The sequence below is a fragment of the Rattus norvegicus genome, chromosome 5 (assembly GCF_036323735.1).
Source record: "Rattus norvegicus strain BN/NHsdMcwi chromosome 5, GRCr8, whole genome shotgun sequence".
NCBI lineage: Eukaryota > Metazoa > Chordata > Mammalia > Rodentia > Muridae > Rattus > Rattus norvegicus.
In genome coordinates, this window is record NC_086023.1 from 70,510,891 (window position 1) to 70,531,647 (window position 20,757).

The 20,757-nt window shown below is 40.5% G+C and overlaps 1 pseudogene; it reads right to left on the minus strand.

The window, feature by feature from the left end:
• Positions 1–19,834: 19,834 nt before the first annotated feature.
• On the minus strand, positions 19,835–20,519 carry Gemin8-ps9 (gem (nuclear organelle) associated protein 8, pseudogene 9; annotated as a pseudogene).
• Positions 20,520–20,757: the final 238 nt, after the last annotated feature.

Consider the following 20,757-nt stretch of genomic DNA (forward strand, 5'->3'; position numbering starts at 1 on the left):
TACGACCAGAAGCCATGTACATTCTATGTAAAAAAAAAAAAAAAGATCATAAGGAGCTAAACATGAAAATGAAAATCCCTGCCTTGCAAAGGATCCATCCTTCCTCTCGACAAATTGTGATTTTCCTTCCAACTTTTTTGGGGGGTTTGTTTTATTTCATTTTATTTTATTTTATTTTTTATCATATGAGTGGCCCAGGACTGAAGAGACCGACAATTTGAAATAGCAATAGATTTTGACACACAGCCCCTCTCCGAAGAAAAAGGAAAGTAAGATACCCCTTACCAAATACCATAGAGACAGCTGAGGCTCTATCCTATCAATGCCTCTAAAGGCCGGGAAAGTTCTTAAGACTTCTTCCTCTCCTAGATGCATGTGGCTTCCAACTAGGATGGTCGGGAGAGCTGACTTAGGACACTTCGGTATTCATCTCAATGTATGTATAACCCTATATCATGGGATCCCATATGGAGAATTTGGATTTCTGTTCCTATACTTCTGTTCCTCAGTGACCTAGTTTCAGAGAAGTAGGTGAGACTGTGGCCCTTAAGTAAAACAGTAATTAAGATAATACACTAAGAGACATCAAGTCAACTAGAAAGGATCAATAAGGCATCCCTTCTGTGGTACCCTTACTTCTAGACTCCTATCTATGAGGTCTAATGAAGCAGGAAACCACACCCAACTATCAGAAAAGAACAATCTGAAATATATAATGTAAGCTTTGTTTTTCATCAGAGAAAGCAAAAATGTAAAGTAAACAGTAATTACAGCAGAAATCAATGAAAAGCAAAATAGGAAATCAATAGAGAAATACAGGACGATCGGCTAGGCCGCCTCTGCTTAAATGTGGATCAGGGATACTGCGCAGTTGCAAGGGCATCTCCTGCAGCAGGACCTAACTGAGGACTGCCTAAGAAACAAAGGATTGCTAATGCAGATAATGCCTGCCAATTGCTAACTGCCATTTAAAAGACATGCTTTCTTGGGACCAAGGCTGCACAGGAGGAGGGTATTAAAGAAGCTTGCAGTAGAGTTCATATGAGCTTGCTGAGATGTTTCTCATCGGCTCCTGAAGTCTGTGCCATTGACTTCATGCCACCTCACATCCAACCCTCAAGGGCAAGTAGGGTCCTGCAGCAGGCAATCCAGGGCACATTCGATAGAGAAATAAAAGTAAATTGAAAATATGATACTAGGGAAAAATAGTAAAGTTTGTAAGTCCACAAAGAAAAAAAAGATAACACAATTACTGATAAAAGAAATGAAGGAAGAGATATCCAAAAATCTTAATAGGAGGAATGAAGTGGCAGAGACTGGGAAGGAAATGATGGTTAAGACAAACTTCTGTGCACCTGATCTAAAGTTATCAGCCATAGAACAAAAGGAGCCACTGCAGCTTACCAGGAAACACACAGCTGAGAATTTATAATAGTAAGGAAAAGAATCTCTTGAAATTTTTTAATTTATTCCACTTTTCAAGACAAATGTGAATTTAACTCTATATCCTATAAATAAATGAATGATGAGATTTCATCAAAAATATACCAGTAAAGAAATCAATATGGTGGGGCCCCTGCAAGACTCATGGCAGGCAGAATAACAAATTGCAGAGAGGTGAGAATAAAAACTCAGTTTAGCCCAACTTGGACTAAATCAACTTCCAAACCTCCATGAGTCTGATAACAGGATGTTTATTACTAGCACATTTAAACACAGTACAATTTGGGCAAACATTTCTAGAGCAATAATCCTTCCCATGTCAGCTTTACCATTAACAATAATTTCAATTTCAGGTGCACAATAAAACTTAAGGTATGACTACATAGAAAATTCTTTGCAAAGTGCATGTGACCATGAAGATAGATTCAGAAGCTTAAAAGCCTAGAGTCGAGTATTGTCTCTCTGATCGAGATAGCATAGAGGTCAGCAGGACATAAAATACATGTGACATCTCCCATAAGATGGGGTCGCTGGAGAGTTAAAGATAAAGATTGAGATAAAGACAATCACAGATAACATTCTGGGGCATTTAGGTGAGGTCTGTCTCTATGGATAAAGCAGTGGATTATTAATATCTGTTCCCAGCCTTCTGGGTAGAAAATAGGTATTTTCTCCTGTCAGGAGTCACCCAGGAGTGATTAAGTTCCTGGTTCCCTAGTGATCATCTGTGGATACAAGAACCTTTGTGCCTCTAACACAAAATTATGTTTAAATGTCATAAAAGTGAGAGGGTGTTAAAAGCTAAATCTCACAGGAACAATATTGCTCAGTGAGCAAGAGATAATAGCCAAAGTCATAATAATGTGTTTAAACTGAACATTCAATGCATTGTGATATATATCGCACACACACACATGTATATTCACTCACACATATTCACACACACACACAAATATTCACACACACACACATGTTCAGTGTAAAAGCTGAGTTTAAGTTTATGCTGAACTGATATGAACACAGACAATTTAAACAGCGTACATACAGATGAGTTATGACCTTGTAAAAGTCCCTGTACTTTAGAGTACATAGTCATGTCAGACTGTCTTCAAATACACAAAATATTAGGAAGTATGTAATTCGCGGCAAAGCTTCTACCACATGAAACTATATGTATGTGTATGTGTTCACTACATGTATGTATGTATCTATGTATGTATGTATGTACCTGTGTATGTATGTGTTTACCATGTGTGTTCCTGGCTCAGGTGGAGGTGAAAGAGGACGTATACATCCCTGGAACTGGAGTGACAGACAATCAACTGCCCTGTTAGTGTCAAGAACAGAACACAGGTTCTCTAGAACAGTAGCCATTGCTCTTAGTCACTAAGGCGTATCTCCTTCAGAGTACCATTTTTGAGTTACAGTTTTACTAGGTAGCTTTGGTTGGCCTAGAAATTGCTATGAAGACTAGGCTAGGCTTAAACTTACAGAAAATAGACTGCCTCTACTTCCTGATAGCTTGAATTAAAGGTCTGTGCTACCATCCTGAGTATATATGAAAATTCTTGTTAACACCCAGTAGTTCTTTATGAAGAAGAGCATTGTTGAGGCAGGAAAACAACCGGAAGAGAAAGAAATCTGGGAGGCCTCAGAAAATTTACATAAGAATATGTTTCCAAAGAGAAAACTGCCAACATGGCCTGTTTCCTTGTTGGAACAAGCAAGGGAGTACTACAGTTTCTGAAGGTGATGTACAGCTCATTTTAATACTAAGTCCTAGGCCTAGAGGGTGTTAGTGAGGTATGCAGTGCATGAAATTGTACAAAGAACTACCTGTAACTGAAAATGTAGGCTTATGACAGCCTGCAGTATGCCGAAGAGCCAAGAAGCCATGTTATTTCCACCGCAATCTTCATTCCTCTTACTATGTAGCCCCAGTAGCTATTGAGCCTCTTGCATTGACGTGTGTCCTCACCTGTAAGTACATCATTTCCTGATAATTTGCCCATGATATTTTCTGCAATGGCAAGTTTCTACTTCATTTTTTGCTCTAGTATATAACAATCTGAAGGCTAATCATGGGCTACTACTAGTCTCAGTATCAGCTGACATAATTGGAGGATTGTTTCATCTTTCATATCACTTCTTAAAATAAGACTAAATAATAAATATATAAGTGTATATCAAGCAATTTGATGATACTGTCCCCAGATCTTTCTTTTCATAGATGAAATTGTACCACTATAGTAACTACATGCACATATATAGCAATGAGCAATTATAATTATAGAATTTAGAATAGTATTCAACATTCTATATATTTATTTTCTGTTTTTTTATATTGTTTCACTAATAAAAAACATGAAGCTGTTTTTTGAAGGTCTAAATGATAAAAGTAATCTTTTGTGAGAAGTTATTTGCATGATTTAACAGGAAACTTTTAACTTTGAGGATGCACTTTATATGTTTATAAATTTGACAAACCAGAAAAATTTAAAGTAGGATACAGACACACACACACACACACACACACACACACACACACACACACACACACATATATATATATATATATATATCCCCGTTATATGTAATTAATATTTTTTCCAAAAGAGAAAGTCTAGCATCACTGGCTAGGAAAGATAATACTTCATGAGTAAACAGACTTCAAAGTAGAAAGTGCTACCTGTCATAGTCAGGAAGAGACTACAAAACATAAATAAATATATTCATTTCATAGATCCAAGGAGGTACTAGCTTATTATCTGCACATTTTCAAGATAATTCATAGCTGGAAATTCAGAGGACTGGCCATTCAACGTTTCATTATGAATATGAGGAGCTCATGAGGTGCCTCCTCTCCATGTGAGTCTATCAGAAGATACAGGTACTGAGGGATTAGGTGCCCTTTTCTCCAGTGATGTAGCCACTGATAAATTGTCCATTCTAGTAAATAATATCCAGCAGATTCTCATGGAAGCAAATCCATATAAAGTAGGAGGCTTACACTGGATAAGAAGACGTGAGAAGAGGAAAGACATTTATTGGGAAGAAGAATTTCAGTGGAAGAGGAAGGGGAATAGGTGGAGGCAAAGACTAGAAGTCAATAGATATACATGTGGAAAACTATCAAAGAATTAAAACAAAAACAATTACAGCTATGCTTCAGGTAAGATTTGCAGCACCATTTGTCATACATTGGGATCTAAATACATATAGTATTCTGATAGATAAGTACTTTTAGCTAACTGACTTTACCTGAAAGACCCCAGCTTAGCAGCAGGAACGCCATTTTGCAAGGCTGTATTTAAGATGACTGGTTCAGGGAAAGGTTAGAACACTGAGTACACAGCGGCTGCCAAGCAAGATATGTTTGGTTGAAGGCCTGGCAACAGGACGACTTCGGTTGAGCACCTGACAATGAAAAAAAAAGCCCCAGGAGAGGTCCCACACCCTGGTGGGGGGCCGAGTCAGTCTTTATGTTCCAAGAAGGTAGCTAAGAAACTTGCCCCCGGGCTGAACCCTTGGGGGGCCGAGTCAGTCCTTATGTTTCAGGAAGGTAGCTAGGAAACTTGCCCCCAGGCTAAACCCTTGCCACATTAGAATCCACCAATTATATCCCTGTAACCATGCATCTGCTTCTGTATGCTTGCTTCTGCTCCCCAAAATCCTATAAAAAGCCCATCCTTGGTTCCGTGGGGCGCGCCGGTCCCCCGAGTGACTGAAGCGCCCGCAGGTGCCTGTGCCTGTGTATCCCGACAATAAACCAACTCCTCTTGCTGATTGCATCCTGTGGTGTCTCGGTCTGGTCTTTGGAGTTAGAGGGTCTCCATCCCGAGGGAAAGTTCTCCCTGAGAGCTTTTCATTTGGTGCGTTGGCCGGGAAAGGAGATCCTCCACCCAGGGACCACCGACCACCCACTGGGAGGTAAGCTGGCCGGCGTCTGTCTGTCTGTCTGATTTTGTCTCGTTCTGCCTTATTCTGTCTGTTCTGTGAGCGCTCAGCCAGGTCTGTTCTGTGAGCGCTCAGCCAGGTCTGTTCTGTGAGCGCTCAGCCAGGTTGTTTGGAATTTGGGCGGGACGAAGAAGGAGCTGACGAGCTCGGACTTCTCGCCCCGCAGCCCTGGAAGACATTCCAAGGGTGTTAGGGCCCGACTTTTCGGGGCCCAAACTGGGACTCTGGTTAGAGGTGAAGGATCCGGACTAACGGCACCTCTGTCTGTATTTTTGGCTTTCAGAGGGCCCCGGACCTTTGCCACCTCCATCTGACTTTTTGCTTTCAGTTTGGTACCAAAGCCGTGCAGCACGCCTGTCTGTTGTTTGTTTGACTGTTGGTGTTGTTTGTTTTCTCTGTGTTCTAATCTTCCTTAGAACTAACATGGGACAGTCCCTAACAATGCCCCTAAGTCTCACTCTTGATCATTAGAAAGACGTCCACGACCGGACACACAACCAGTCCGTCGAGGCCCACTTTCGGAGCGGGATGGCCAGTGAATGGCACATTTAATAAGATCATTATTTTACAGGTTAAAGATCGGGTCGTCCACGGATATCCTGACCAGGTTTCTTATATTATCACTTGAGAGAGTCTCGCCTTAAACCCCCCCCTGGGCGGAACCCTTCGTGGACCCGAATTGGCCTCCCCTCAACCCCCAGCCTGTCCCCTCGGCCCCGCCTGGTCCGCCGGCCACGTCTTCCTCTCTCTACCTTTGTGAAATCAGAGCCTTCTAAAAAACCTGTCCTCCCGGCAGACCCAAACTCCCCTCTCATAGATCTTCTCTCTGACAGGCCCGGCTGAAACGGAGGAGGCAGAGCCGCCGGCCAGATCAGTTGCCGGGCCACAGTCTGATAAGGGTTTCTCCCCTGTCGCAGGGAGATTACACAATAAGCGCGAGGTAATGCCAGATTCAACCTCCCAGGCTTTCCCACTTAGACAGGGAACCGGTGGCCAGACCCAATACTGGCCGTTTTCAGCAGCTGACATTTACAATTGGAAACAACACAACCCTTCTTTCTCCAAAGATCCGGTGGCACTCACTGACCTAATAGAATCTGTTTTACTTACCCACCAGCCTACTTGGGATGACTGCCAACAGCTCTTACAGGCCCTCTTAACCTCAGAAAAAAAAACAAAGAGTGTTCCTAGAGGCCAGAAAGCATGTTCTGGGAGATGATGGGCGTCCCACCCAGCTGCCTGAGGAAATTGATGCTACATTCCCACTTAAGAGACCAAACTGGGATTTTAATACAGCTGAAGGTAAGGGACACCTACGCCTTTATCGCCAGTTGCTTCTAGCGGGTCTCCGAGGGGCTATACGACGCCCTACTAATTTGGCTCAGGTAAAACAGGTATTACAGGAAGCAGGGGAAACTCCCTCCGCCTTTCTAGAGAGACTTAAGGAGGCCTACCGTATGTACACTCCCTATGACCCAGATGACCCAGGACAAATGACGAGTGTCTCTATGTCCTTCATCTGGCAGGCTGCTCCAGATATCAGGACTAAGTTACAGAGGTTAGAAAATTTGCAGGGCTATACATTACAGGATTTACTTAAAGAAGCTGAAAAGATTTTTAATAAGAGAGAGATAAAAAAAAAAAAAAAACAAAAAATTGAGTCGAATCTTGGCCGCCGTAGTTCAGGGCCAAAAAAGGAAGGGAGATGGGGGGGGGGGGAGCTCGAAAGGGGCTAAAGCTGGATAAAGATCAATGTGCCTATTACAAAGAAAAAGGACACTTGGCCAGAGAGTGCCCCAAGAAGCCTGGCGGACCCCGAAAGCCTCGACCACGAACCTCCCTCTTGGCTCTAGATAAAGATTAGGGAGGTCAGGGCCAGGAGCCCCCCCCTGAGCCCAGGGTAACGCTTAAGTTGGGGGGCAGCCGGTTACTTTCCTGGTAGACACAGGAGCCCAGCATTCAGTCCTCACCCAAGCTTCAGGACAACTCAGCGACCGGACGGCCTGGGTACAAAGAGCTACTGGTGAGAAACAATACCCATGGACTACGGACCGCCGGGTTCAGCTGGCTACCGATAAGGTGACCCATTCCTTCTTACATGTTCCGGACTGCCCGTACCCTCTGCTGGGCCGTGACCTGCTCACCAAACTAAATTCATTTTGAGGAAGGAGGGGCCCAAATAACTGGCCCCCACGGAACTCCCCTTCAAGTTCTAACCCTATGAACCGGGACAGGACACTGGCTTGGGCAGAGACTGGTGGGATGGGGTTGGCGCTCCAACAGCCCCCCTTAATTACAACTCCAGTCTCCATAAAACAATACCCCCTGTCACATGAAGCTTATCAAGGTATAAGGCCTCACATTACGAGGCTTCTAGATCAAGGCATCCTAATCCCCTGCCGGTCGCCTTAGAATACGCCTCTTCTGCCTGTTAAGAAACCCGGCACTGGAGATTATAGGCCAGTACAAGACTTGAGAAAGGTCAACAAGAGGATAGAAGATATTCATCTGACTGTTCCAAACCCTTACAATTTGCTCAGTAACTGTTCATCGATGAGAAACAGGGGTATGCTAAAGGGGTCCTAACACAAAGGTTGGAACTCTGAAAACGCCCTGTGGCCTACCTGTCTAAGAAATTGGACCCTGTGGCCTCCGGCTGGCCACCGTGCCTAAGGATGGTGGCTGCTATTGCTGTCCTGATCAAGGATGCTGGAAAATTGACTTTGGGACAGCCACTCACCATCCTAGCACCCCACGCAGTGGAGGCCTTGGTAAAGCAGCCCCCAGACCGCTGGCTCTCTAATTCTCACACCAAGCCTTGTTACTGGATGCAGAACGGGTTCAGTTTGGGCCCGTAGTCGCCCTCAATCCTGCCACCTTGCTTCCTCTACCAGAGGAGACAGAACAGCATGACTGCCTACAAATCCTCGCAGAAGTACATGGAACCAGGCCGGACCTATCGGACCAGCCTCTTCAGAATGCTGACCACACATGGTACACGGATGACAACAGCTTCTTGGCAGAGGGAGAGCGAGAGGCTGGAGCTGCGGTCACTACGGAGGACAAAGTGATTTGGGCGAAAGCCCTGCCTGCTGGTACCTCCACACAACGGGCTGAACTCATCGCCTTGACTCAGGCGCTCAAGATGGCAAAAGGTAAGAGGCTAAATGTATATACAGACAGCCATTATGCCTTTGCCACGGCACACATCCACGGGGAGATCTACCGGAGGCGGGGGCTGCTCACATCTGAGGGTAAAGATATGGCTAAAATTCTGGCCCTCTTAGAAGCCCTATTCTTGCCCAAAAGACTGAGTATTATACGTTGTCCAGGACACCAGAAAGGGCACAACCCAGAGGCACGAGGAAACCGGCTGGCCAATGCCACGGCGCGAGAAGCGGCCATGAACAAACAAATCTTGCCCTTAAATAGCCCAGACCAACCCACGCCCCCACCAGTGGGACAAACCAGTTGGGTTTATGCCCATGAGGACATAGAGCTCCTAAAAAAATGGGGGCCATCTACCACCCTCAACTAAAACAGTGGGTCTACAAAGGACTTTTGAATTGATCTCCTTTTTACATAAATTAACCCATTTGGGGTTTAAGAAGATGACTAGATCGGGAAGAGATAAATCTGTGTTTTTTTGAATCGGGACAAAGCGATACAAAAGGTGACTGAGAGTTACAAAGCGTGCGCTCAGGTTAACCCGGGAAGGACCATGATTGGACAAGGAGTTCGTCCTAGGGGACACCGTCCCGACATCCATTGGGAAATTGATTTTACTGAAATTAAACCAGGTATATATGGATACAAGTATCTCCTAGTGTTTGTAGACACCTTCTCAGGATGGGTCGAAGCCTTCCCCACAAAGCACGAGACTACAAAAATGGTCACCAAGAAGCTCCTCGAGGAAATCTTTCCCAGGTATGACATGCCTCAAGCGTTGGGGTCGGACAACGGGCCCGCTTTCGTCTCCCAAGTAAGTCAGTTGGTGGCCAAATTGCTGGAGATTGATTGGAAATTACATTGTGCCTATAGACCCCAGAGTTCAGGTCAGGTAGAACACATGAATAGAACAATTAAGGAGACTTTATCCAAACTTACGCTTGCAACTGGCTCAAAGGATTAGGTGGCCCTCCTTCCCCTAGTTCTATATCGGGCCTGGAATACCCCGGGCCCCCATGGTCTAACTCCTTTTGAAATAATATATGGAGCACCACCCCCATTTGTCCATTTCTTTGAAGTCGAGTGAAAGATTTCACTCAAAGTTAGCAAAAAAAAATGGGGGAATGAAAGACCCCAGCTTAGCAGCAGTAACGCCATTTTGCAAGGCTGTATTTAAGATGACTGGTTCAGGGAAAGGTTAGAACACTGAGTACACAGCGGCTGCCAAGCAAGATATGTTTGGTTGAAGGCCTGGCAACAGGACAACTTCGGTTGAGCACCTGACAATGAAAAAAAAAGCCCCGGGAGAGGTCCCACACCCTGGTGGGGGGCCGAGTCAGTCCTTATGTTTCAGGAAGGTAGCTAGGAAACTTGCCCCCGGGCTAAACCCTTGCCACATTAGAATCCACCAATTATATCCCTGTAACCATGCATCTGCTTCTGTATGCTTGCTTCTGCTCCCCAAAATCCTATAAAAAGCCCATCCTTGGTTCCGTGGGGCGCGCCGGTCCCCCGAGTGACTGAAGCGCCCGCAGGTGCCTGTGCCTGTGTATCCCGACAATAAACCAACTCCTCTTGCTGATTGCATCCTGTGGTGTCTCGGTCTGGTCTTTGGAGTTAGAGGGTCTCCATCCCGAGGGAAAGTTCTCCCTGAGAGCTTTTCAACCTAGAGAAGAAACACGCTTCTGAGTGACACATAGTAGTTTTATAATTTGAAATAAAACTCTCTCAGTACCCTTTGTATATTAAGTGCCCAGTATCCCACATTAGCAGAGGGATTGGGTGTTTCCTTCCTTGATGCCTACATTTCAAGGAAATGGTACCCCAGATTTTGAGAAGCATATTTCTGTGTCATAAAGCTGTCAGCTGTTTAGTTTCTAAAGGGATATGAAATTTCTAGAGAGGTAAATTGTTGGTAATTGCATAAGTTTCTGAAGTCAATGCTCTAAGAATGTAGTGACAGGTTCTCCTTTAGTTCTAATAGAAGCGATTAAACTCTTTCCTTTAGTATCCATTTCTCTTTGGAATGTAAATATGCATACTAAATGTCCATTACTTTGAGTCTTCACATCCTTTATTCCTAAGAACTAGTCAGTACAACTTGAGCCTATACATTTCTGGCATTGTCTGATGACATCAATATCATGATGTTATCATTATAAGTAGGGAAATATTTTCTTTCCTTTTCAAATGAAATATATTGTCTTAAAAGGCTCACCTTGATTATATATTTCTAATGTTGCTAAGAATATCTGGCACATATTCTTTTCTTTTTTTAAAGATTTATTTATTTATTATATCTTCAGACACACCAGAAAAGGGCATTGGATCCCACTACAGATGGTTGTGAGCCACCATGTGGTTGCTGGGATTTGAACTCAGGACCTCTGGAAAAGCAATCTGAGTCATCTCTCCAGCCCTCTGGCACATATTCTTATAAATAAAAGCTTAGAAATTTAGTCCAGACTTCATATCCCTTCTGATCTGCCTCCCAACCAAGCCCCATCACATATCCCCATGTGTCTAAGAGGCTGTCCCCACCCACCACCCTCACTCCACCAGACCTCCCCAGTCCCTGGGGCCTCAAGTGTCTTGAGGATTATGTCCATCTTCTCTCAGTGAGGCAGACCAGGCAGTTTTCTATATACCTGTCAGGGGCCTCATGTCAACTCTTGTATGCTGCCTGGTTGGTGGCCCAGTGTCTGAGAGATCTCTGGGGTGCCGTTGAGATTGCTGGTCTTCTCATGGGGCTGCCCTCCTCCTCAGCTTATTCCAGCTTTTCCCCAATTTAACAGCAATGAGGCAACTGTGGTCTTTCAGTATCTACATGTCAAAGAACATATAAATCTGTCTTTTTAGGCATTTTGAATTTAAATGTTGTATCTTCTAGTCTCCACTTTCCCATTTTCTACATTAACTCATTGCAGTAACCATGATTTCATTTTCTATCTGAATGTCTTGACTATGTTTCTATCTATCTATCTATCTATCTATCTATCTATCTATCTATCTACCTACCTAATTATCTATCATCTATGTATTTATCTGTCTGTGATTTTTTCCACAAAAAATTTTAACACATAAAATACTTTTCACATACCTGTTGCCATCATCTGGAGTTTCCACATGATCAGTCTGGCTTCCTAGATGTCTCCCTCTAACTCCATATCTCACTGGAGTTCATCCCACATTTGACAGCATCAGTATTTGAGACAATCATTTGTTGTTAATTAAAAGATTCAAATTACTACATGCAAACTAACTTTTAAAGCTTTCAGAACCATCCCTTATCAGCAGTTTAATTAGAAAGAAGATCCATGATGAGAAACTACGAACAACTCTTCATTGTTCTTTACCTGTAGGAATCAAGCTTTAATTCCTCAGAACTCAGTTGCTTCTTGTAGTTCTCATAAGCAGAAATGATATCTTTTATCAAACATTAAAATAGTTTACACTAAAATGTACAAAACTATAGCATTTCTTACAACAATATACCTTTTATGAGTAATACTTTATATGGGATTAAAATTTCTAAATTCCATATTCTCCATCAAGTAGTAATAATAACAATAATTCAAACTACTGTTTTAGTATCATTTACCCTTTATCCATTAGCCTAGTCCTGACCTTCATATTCTTATATAAAATGCTACTCAAAGAAGAAATGAAGGCATTAACAAAAACTCAAAATGTTGTAAAAAGATATTCTGAGATTCATATCATAAAAATGCTAGAATGTTTTCAGTTCTCCAGCCTGCCAATGATAACATACGCATCCATAGGTAGAGAACAGGTTTAGTATGATTCTTGCAAATGCAGCAGAATTAAGATATATGCTTTGCAGTAGCTAAAATCATCCACTTTAGTGAGTGTGTCAGGATGTATAATTATGCATATGTAAAATTGAAAAGAATAAACTAATAAAAATATTGTAAAAAGGAAGTAAACTTTGAGAAAGTACTAAGTATAAAATTAACCTATGTCTCTAAATATTTCATCAACCAAAAGCAATTAAACTATAAGGCCAAGAAAGTTTAGTCAAACTTAGACATCTTCCTTTTATCTTTTTATGGTACCTTGACAATAATCAAATTATCTAGCATAGTTTCTCTCTTTGCTTACCCGTATGCTTAGGGAATATGTTCATCTAAGTTAGTTACTTAAGGTTTTAACTACCTACCCTTCTGATATTTTCAACAAGCCTAATAAAGGGGGACTACTAAACTAATTGAAATACATCTCTAATGGCTGCTACAGATTTAATGTGCTCACCCTCCCAGATAATATATTTGCATTTTAACAGGAAAAATGAAATGGCTTAGTGGAATGAATGAATGCTAGTATAATTTCAGAGAGATTATAAATATTAATAAGTGAGGTTTCTTGAGGAAGATACAGTTATATTTATTGAAAGCAAAGGCACCACCATTAATTATTTCTAGAGTGTTTGGGGAAACATTACTTTGTGGCATAATTCTAATCAGAATTTGATTTAAACACCTAGTCAACAGTGTGACTACAGTCATGATAAAGTAGTATATACTTGAGAAACACAAAGACAGTATATGTTAAGTGTTCTCATCTCAGAAAGTATAAGCTTTGAGGTGAAAATAAAAATGAAAACGGGCTGTTACATAAGGAAATCTACCCTCTTTACAGTATACCTTGCTAGGATTGAGAAAGCAATAGAGAGACTAGTGCTTTTATCACTTCAATCAGAATTAAGTTTTTCCTCTAACCTTATCACAATTTGCACCCAGGCCATGGAGAACTTTCTGAAGTGGCCCCTTAACATCATTTTTTGGCAATATAAGTTTCCTCTCTGGAAATATATATTTATTTTCCTCTCAGAGTTTTTCCTAATGAAACCCACATCATTTGAAGATAAAAGTCTATCATAACTCTCAACAGAAAATGCATGCTCTGTTGCTCTCAATTTTACTTCGAAAGAGAAAAAAAATATTCTGTTCTCTGGGCTCAATTCATGTTCTCTAAGTCCATTGAATCCTTCTCAAATAATTTATTAAACATATCAAAATTTTCTACATTACCAATTTCACTTTCTCTTATGAGGAAATGGGGTAAATAAAACCCTGAATACATTTGGGTGTGACATCATAATCCTGTGATCTCATCCCACCGTGCTATTTCACATTTCGCACATTAGGTAAATTTGCATACCCTTTTCTCTTCATTGTTCTTAATTTCAAATGCAAATAAACCTTCTCTCACCTCAGAAATTTGAGGAAGTTCAGGAGTCAAATGTGAGTCTCTATGGCCTGGAAACTTGGATTCAAGTTACTTCAATTACCATGTTCCAACTTGGCAACACTTCAGTGACTTTTTTTGTAGTATTGAAACAAAGAAAGCCACACATTGAGTTATTTTAAGTAAAGGAATGGAAACATCAGGTAGACAAGCTAGATCATAGAGGTGAAGTCACTGTTACAGGATCCCTGAGGATGTCTGAAGATATGGTTAGATTTTGAGTTGGCAGAAGTTAGATTTGCATTTATTAGTTCTAAAGGACCTAACTACTAATCCCCAGTGGCATTGTTAAAGCAAACACCGAGGATTCCAAAGTATGGCTATTAAGAAGGCTACAGATAATCCAGGAAAATTTGACACTGGGAATACTGTGTTCCAGATCTTCTGAATCACAGACAATTGAATTGGGCAATCCATACAGTTAACTCTGGGGCAGGTATTTCTTGAAAAATTCAGGTCAATTCTTCTCATTTCAACCATGTGATGCCCTCTCTTCACCTACAGAATATAAATGCAATGTGTGGTGCATACACATCACGTTTGTCCCTTTAAAGAAAGAGGGTCTATTTAACCTTATTTACATAGTATAACATAAGTGAAAATTGTAAGAATAAGCCATTTTCCTAAGTAATTACTGAATGAAATGGAACTTGGAGTTATATAAATAGCCCAATTCCTTTGACATTTTTATATTTATTCTGAAGTTTGAACTAGATGAGCTCCCCAGTTCCACGTTTTATTAATTCAATGGAAATATGTTTTACATTTAATTTACAAAAGCACACATATGTAAAACAATTACCACAAAAAAATCAATAATTCTACTTGCTTTTTTGTAGTCTATCCCTCCTCATTTCACTGACTACTCCACTATTTTAAAATGCTACTGACCTACATTGCCTCTGAAGGGTAGTTTATAGTTTTCACAATTTCCCCATAATTGTGTCTGTGTGTCTGTGTGTCTGTGTGCGTGTGTGTGTGTGAAAGAGAGAGAGAGAAAGAGAGAGAGAGAGAGAGAGAGAGAAAGAGAGATCACCTATAAAATATTATATCTCAATGATCTCATTTAACAAAATTATTTAGAGGTTAATTATAATAACATATGCATCAATAATTTATTCATATGTATATATTTATAATATTTATATATAAAATTGTTTATTCACCCCCCTGTTGATAAGTAATTAGTTTTTAATTCCTCATTTTTTAAATAAAACTGCTAAACTGTTGTTAGGACACATAGTTTTATATACCTAGGAATAAAATTATGGATCTTTTAAAACACCAACTCTTTTCAAAACATTTCATTTTAAATGCCTTGAATTTTCAGAGGAAAGGGAATTGCAGCATTCCATACACCTCCTGACCCATTTCCCCTACTGTGAACAATCTAAATTGTCATAGCATACTTGCTACAATTACTGAATCAATAGAGACACATTAATAGTAATCTAAATCCAAACTTTATTCAATCCAATACACACATGCTATTATAATAAAGAACAATTAGTCCTTAGGTAAGAAGGCTTGACAGCACCATTTGTCACACATAGTTGATTCTAAATTCAGCTGATAATTTGGGCAGGCATCTAAATTTGCTACTGGCTTTATCCAAGGAAGAAATATACTCATGTGTTTCTGATGAGGTAACTTTGCATCTTGGAATAAAACACCTGCCATCCCTAGGCCCCTAAATGTCCCAGAAGCTAAGAAATGCAACTGACATCTTTACTGATATTGTTTAAAAGTGATTCTCATGCCCTTGAGAAAGACACTGGGGTCAGGGTGAGTATGATGCCTCGAAGTAAGGATAGCTGAGGTCATGATGCTTGCCCAAGGCAGAGCTCAGAATGGTTTAAGAGTCAAAGTCAGCGCCTGGCAAGAGGCTTCCTTCCTGTTTATAAAGATTTATATGCATGTATTTCAGAGAGGAGGACTTACAATTGCAAGTTTGCTTAAGCAAATGCTTTAAGAAATGGGAAGCAGAGATTGTCCTCTTACATCTCAAAGAGAAAAAGCAATCCTCTCATTTTCAATGTCTTCTTACACTTAGATCTGTGCAGCTCTCTTGCTTCTTAGAGTACCACGATCTGAAGCTTACCAAAGTCTCTTCTTGCGATTACAGATTGGTCACTGAGGTTCCTCAATTACTTGGCATACATGTTCAAGCTGTGCAGTGCTCGCCGTTTCTTTTTTGTTATTGTTATTTTAACTTCATATGTCACACTTGACAAAAATGCTTCTTTGTGAAGTTTCCATACAAAAGGTAACTGTAAAATTTTACAGTATTTAAAACCTTATATGCTAATTTGTTTCAATAGAATAAATGTGCAACTATGAAGGTGGATCTTATAAAAGTCATATAGATATAGTTATGTGTAATTGAGTTTAACAAATGCATAAAATAGCAACTACAAGTGGTAGAAATGGGGCCGAGTGGCTTTATTTTGTTAAAATATATGTTTTTATTATTTTCAAAGTCAATTATAATGTATAATATATAATATATAATAAAGACATTGCCACAACACTTTACTAAATCATTATTCTTTTTCTAACTTATTAGAAATGTCATAAACAATATACAATGAACTCTCTTTCATCTTCTTCCAGTCCTGCTGAACCTGTCTGCTTCACAAAAGGTTTGCTTCTACCCTATTGCTCGTCTCCTTTTCTTTCCTTTATTTCTTCTTTCCTTTTTGTCTTTTTTTCCCCAAGCAGCATGTGAGAAGACACAGACGCTCTGTGTTCACTATCGTAACTGCCATGTCCTATGCAGAAGACAATACCCTACCACATTCCTTCTCAACCTTCAGTTCTCACAATCTGTCGACCCCATCCTCCATGGTTTTCCTTGTGTCTAGTTTGGAGTAGTGCAATAGGTATTTGGGGGCAAGCATTCAAGTCTTTGGACCCCTGCTTTAACCACTGTCCACTGACTGTTGCAAAAGGCTTCTCTGAACAAGACTGTATGAAGACAGTAATAGTCTCTGGGGAAAAACATACACAGTCATAAGGCAGTTTAGCTAAATTTCCATTTGACAAATTCTCAGCAGTCGAACTCTCAGTAGACCTAAAACCTCCTTAGTCACATTTTTTGTTGCTGCTTTTGTTTTTATGATTCAATACTGCTAGGCATGTATTTCTTACATGAAGTAAATCTTATCCCTCTAATCGGGAAGCAGTGGTTATTGTCAGAACATTCATGTTATTGTTTTGCATGTTTGGCCCAACAATGGGGAAACTTTTGATCCTGTATTGAAAAATTTTTTTCTGTGTCCTTTGCTCGAATCAGCAGACAGTAGAGTTCAGTGCACACATTAGGAGGAGTTCTATGGGATATATTGAATTTAGTGTGCACACATAGAGGAGTTCTAGGGCATATCTTTCAGGAAGCTCAGTATTGAAACATATAAAGCCTGCATCAATGTGTGATCACTGGTTGATAACTGTTTTCCTCTGATAACCTGCAAAGCAGTGTGAGGTCTAAGCAGCAGGGAAGAACCTTCCAGATCAGCTCCAGTTTTGCGTTTCCACACATCTTCAGTAATAATGCCATCCTGTCTATTGTTGGTGGGGAACTAAAGGAACAGTAAGAAGTTATGTTGCTAATATGTTTATCAGAAAAACATTTCATCTCTTATTAATGTATATATTTACTCCTCATTTGATCATTATTAAGGTGAAATTTGTTTCAACAAATGCATCCTTTTTTATTATACATCTCTTCATATTTGGTGCAGGTTTCTCATAGGTGCCTTGTATAGGTTGGATTTGCTTGTCACCTTGACATTCACTGAAAAGAGGGAAACAAGATCCAACTCAAAAAATCACTTTCATTAGATTGGCCTTTGGGAACATCCTGGGCCACTGTCATGATTGTTAACTGATTTGGCAGGACCCACATCATGTCATTTCCAGACTTAGGATGTGAAGTAGCACTGAGTTTCTTCATTTGTTAGTCTTCTCACTGTGGCCAAACTGAATAACTCTTTTCTCTTGTCTTCCATTTGCAGTTTGAGGACAGGTGGTCAAGATTCCCTTGTTAACAGTACCATGTCTTTGACCAGGAGAACTCTAGTAACAGTTTTGAGTATCAAGGTCCAGTCTTTGTCCTTAGTTTGCTTTTAAGTTAATTAAATTTCCAGTTATTGATTTTTATCTTATTTTTATGTAGCTTACTTACTTTTGGCTATATATTTAATATTTATCGATATTATTAGTTAATTAAATACATTTATGTTCTTACTTTTCAAAGTAGGCTTATAATAGGTATTAATTCACATAGGAATATTTTCAGCTATACTAATGTATTCAACATATATAAAACTTGATATTAATTTCTCATGAATTAATTTTCTCAGACAATTGAAACAGTGAGCTAAAGAAAAAAATGAAATTTCCATATGAATCTCTGGAGGAAGGGAAAGGCTACTAGAACTGTGATGCCATTCAGAGGAGAGGAGGAACTTGTCCCAAGAATGAGACATCATACAATACTGACATGTTCAATTAAGCACACCTACTTCTTAGCTTTTGTTTATTTTTCCTTAAAACTGTAACACTACTATAGAAAAGGCAGGTACAAACTAGCACTTCTCCTCTTGGATTGTTCAAACTCTAAATAAGTCCATTTTTCTTTATCTGTTCACAGTATAGTTTCTTTTAACGGGTATGGGTGGTGTCTAGAATGGGGCATCAGAACTCGCAAAACTGAAGGTATAACTGTCAGAACTGACACAAGGGTACTGGGCCTTCAATTTATGTCTTTGGAAAGGGTCACAAGTAGCATTAACTACCAAGCACCTGTGTAGCCCTCTCTTTACGTTTAAGAAGCAGCATATTATTAAATTAGATGCACAGTATGATGGCTTTATGTTTTTAACCAACTTGGAGAAATTTTTGATCCTTTAAGGCAAACAATTTTTCTATATCCTCTGCTCTAATATTAGCAGATACTATTGTTCCATGGTCACAGCAGGAAGAGTCATTTTTCCAACACAAGTAATTGCACAAAGACTGGTTGCAAGAAAACGTAGAGAATTTACTAAGAAAAGATATGCTTCCCAGAGCGGAAGCAGGCTATACAAATGATATTTAGTAACTCAAATGGTCTTGTTGTACAAAGAATTGGAGCTTCAAAATACCTTGAGATGGACTTTTTTGGTTATTTGCACATTGCATACTTTCTGGAATATGATTTATCTTCTGTAGTCTATATGTAATTCTACATAATCTCATTCAATGTATATTAATTAACATCTTAAGTAATTCCCTGGGGGTGTACCTTTTAAGACTGTTATGAGCCATAGGTTCTGAAATGCTTCTGCACTTAGAAAGTTAGTCAGCCTTCTCCAAGAGGTTTTCAGCCTTATTCCTTCCCAGCTGTCTATTTTATCTGATGATTTTTCAGCCGTTGATTATCCCTTCTAAACCTCATTTGTGCTATTTCCCTTACCCTTCTTGGCACCATCAGCAAAACTTGAGATTAATAGCATGACCAATTCCCCAAAGTCACTGAGGCACAATTAATAAGTATGGGGACAAAAGCCCAGTATGAGGGGTGCAAACCTGTAAGCTGGCATTTGGGGGCGGGATGGAAGCAGGAAGATTTAATAGTTTGTATCTAGCACGGTCTGTATGAAAACTGGTCTAAAAATGTAAGAATAAATGGCATGTAGCCTAAGGCTTTTATGACATTCTGGATGGTTTCAAGAGGGAAATTAAAAACGCAAAACAATAGGCAGTATTTCTAGGCAATAATTTCAATGAACTGGACTCTTAGAGAGAAAACAGAGGGCCAGTGCAGTACATATGTCAAGTGAACGTTCCTTGTGTTGGCAACAGTGTATCTCCTGCTGACAGAATTATAAGTGGTTGACAGACTGTGTCCACCATGTTGGTATTCAGGCCTCTTTCTTTGAAAAATGTCCAGAAAAGATGATGAGGGAGAGGCTAGGAACTGTGAGGTATTGCCTAGGGTTCTAATGTTCAGGACTCAGAACTTCAGGGGAATGACAGGCCAGTACTTTTCTGTCACAGTGCTTGTCAAAGCTCAGCTGCACAGCAGGCTCCATGGCAAAGATCTTGGAAGCAATGGTCGCATTTAAGCTCTTCATCTGTGTGTGGCGCCGCTCCCAGGGTTTCTCAGATGGGAGGTCTACTCACTTGTGGTGGTTGAAATACAGGATATGGTCCACTTTTACACAGTCATTCAGGTGCTCCATGTTCAGCTGCTGCTGTCGCCTTCTCTGTGCCTCTCAGTCTGTGCAAAGGATTGACAGAGTTCCTCAGTGATTTGCTTGTTGTTCAGGCCACACTCCACTTTGTCATCTGAAGCCGACTCCAGCTCTTCCTCTTCACACACTGCTTCATTTTGTCTCGTGGATGCCTGAGTTTTAATGCTGTTATGCAGAGGCTGCTCAGAGCTTGGAAAACACTGTAGGGCGTCTCCTGTCAAGCCATGTCCTGGCCTCGAGAGTTCCAAGGATGACCAGCCTCATAAGCAAGAGAGCTCCAGGGAAGAACTCCGTGAGGGAAGAACCATGGGGAAGAAAATAGGAATCACTGAACCTTGTGTGGGAATTCTGGTGGATTTGCATCCAAAGCATTGCATGTTGCCAGTATCTTACATATACTTGGTGAAAATACCAAGATGCAGTAGCCCTCCATTTTGAGGCCATTGCTGTTATCTCTGATTGGAAAAGTCCAAGTGGTAACTTGTGGGCACACAGCTTGCAGATATTGGGCAGGGGCAACAGTAGACCTGGTTCTCATGGTGGGGAGTGTACTTTATCAATTTTAGTCCTTTCTTACCCATTGTTTCTAAAATTTCTAATTCAATTTTAAACTATACAGCATATTTGCTATGTTGAGCATATTTCATATTTGTCCAAGTTTGATTTGAACAACTTTTTCTTT